We start from the raw sequence: 2,656 nt of genomic DNA on the forward strand, positions 1-2,656 counted from the left end.
CACATTTAAACACTGCTTGTACCAATTAAATAAAATAAAAACTAACACACATGTTCTCTGTCACCGTCATTAATCAGCAAACAAACAAGCAGCAGCTTCATCTACAGAGAGACTGACGTTACGTTTTCTCATTTGGAAACAGAACAATGTGAATATTGTAGAGACTCATCTGCAACACATGAGTTGGGAGTGAGACAAGTTGTATCTGCTGCAGCTCATTCCTCCTCCTCGTGACTCTAACATGTTTACGTTTCATCTCCGTGGTTCTCCCGTGTCGTGTCGTCAATTTTCAAAGCTGCACGTGGCGCAGTTTTTATCTTTGTGAAGAGCTCCCACACTTTGTAGGACTCGGGTCGAACAGTTTTCGCTGTGTTGGTCATTTGTAAAATTTATTTAATTTCCTTTGAAAAAACTGCTTCTGCTCTGCTTCCGCCTCCCTCCTCGCTCTGTTCAACTTGCGCTGCAGAGTATTTTTTTTTTTTACTTTATTCAGTCAGTCAGCATTGACAATGAACTGCAGGTGAACAAAACGGCTCTGCAGCGCCGTGAAATATGTTTAATCCCGAGATACTTGAACTCCTCCACTTGAGGCAGTATCTCACCCTCAACCTGAAGAGAGCAATCCACCCTTTTCCGGTTGAGGACCATGGCCTCAGATTTTTAGGTGCTGATTTTCATCCCAGCTGCTTCACACTCGGCTGCGAATCGCTCCAATGAGAGCTGAAGATCACAGCACAATGACGCCAACAGGACCACATCATTTGCAAAGAGCAGAGATGGAATCCTGAGGCCACCGAACCGGAAACCCTCCGCCCGCTGGCTGCACCGAGAAATTGTGTCCATAAAAGTTATGAACAGAATGGGTGACAAGGGGCAGCCCTGGCGGAGTCCAACTCCCACCCTGAAGGGGTCCAATTTACTGCCAGCAATGCGAACCAAACTCTCGCACCGCTTGTATTGGGACTGAACAGCCCGTAACAACGGGACTCCAATCCCATACTCACGGAGCACCCCCTACAGTGTACCCTGAGGAACACCATCGAATGCCTTTTCCGAGTCCACAAAACCATGTAGACTGGATGGGCAAACTCCCATGACCCCTCAAGGACCCTAGTGAGGGTAAAGAGCTGATCCAGTGTTCCATGGCCAGTACGAAACCCACATTGTTCCTCCTGGATCTGAGGTTCGACCAACGATCGACTCTCTTCTCCAGTACCCCTGAATAGACCTTACCAGGGAGGTTAAGGAGAGTGATGCCCCTATAATTGGAGCACACCCTCCGGCCCCCCTTTTTGACGAGGGGAACCACCACCCTAGTTTGCCAATGGCACTGCCCCCGATGTCCACGCGACGTTGCAAAGGCGTGTCAGCCAAGACAGACCCACAACATCCAGAGCCTTAAGGAAATCAGGGTGAATCTCATCCACTCCCGGAGCCCTGCCGCCTTGGAGCTTTTTAACTACCTCGGCGACCTCAGCCACGGTTATGGACGGATCAACCCCAAAGTCCCCCGACTCAGCTTCCTCCATCGAAGATGTGCTGGTGGGATTGAGAAGGTTTGAGAAGTATTCCTTCCACCTCCTGACGACATCACTGGTTGAGGTCAACAGCACCCCACCTTCACTGAACACAGTGTTAGTAAAGTGCTGCTTTCCCCTCCTCAGCCGCCTGATGGTTTGCCAGAATCTCCTCGGAGCCGACCGAGAGTCTCTATCCAAGGTCTCACCGAACTCCTCCCACATCTGAGCTTTTGCATCAGCAACAGCCAAGGCTGCACACCGCTTGGCCCTCCAGTACTTCTCAGCTGCCTCCAGAGTCCCACTGGCCAACAAGGCCCGATAGGACTCCTTTTTCAGCTTGACAGCCTCCCTAACCCAGGGTGTCCACCACCGAGTTAGTGGATGACCACGGCAAGAAGCACCAAAAACTTTGCAGCCACAGCTCAAGGCAGCTACCTCAACAAGCGAGGTGCAGAACATGGCCCACTCAGACTCAATGTCCCCCACCTCAGCTGGGATGCGGTTAAAGTTCTCCCAGAGGTGTGAGTTGAAGATCTCTCTGACGGGGTCTTCTGCCAGGCGTTCCTAGCAAACCTTCACTACACGTTTGGGTCTACTGGGTCTGTCCGGCATCTTCCCCCGCCATCTGATCCAACTCACTACCAGGTGGTGATCAGTTGACAGCTCAGCTCCTCTCTTTACCCGAGTGTCCAAAACAAACGGCCTCAAATCAGATGACATGACTATGAAGTCAATCATCAATCTACGACCTAGGGCGTCCTGGTGCCAAGTGCACTTATGGAAACTATTATGTTCGAACATGGTGTTCGTGATGGACAAACTATGACTAGCACAGAAGTCCAACAACAGATCACCGCTCGGGTTCAGATCAGAGAGGCCGTTCCTCCCAATCACGCCCCTCCAGGTCACATTGTCATTACCTACGTGGGCATTGAAGTCCCCCAGCAGAATAAAGGAGTCCCCAGCTGGCGCACCTTCCAGTACCCCTGCCAAGGTCTCCAAGAAGGCCGGACACTCTGAACTGCAGTTCGGCATGGAGGCACAAACAACAGTCAGAGCCCGTCCTCCCACCCAAAGGCAAAGGGAAGTCACCCTCTCATCTACCGAGGAAAACTCCAACACACAGGCACCAAGTC

This window comes from Nematolebias whitei, chromosome 15 (assembly GCF_014905685.2).
Source record: "Nematolebias whitei isolate Nwh7 chromosome 15, NemWhi1, whole genome shotgun sequence".
Lineage (NCBI taxonomy): Eukaryota > Metazoa > Chordata > Actinopteri > Cyprinodontiformes > Rivulidae > Nematolebias > Nematolebias whitei.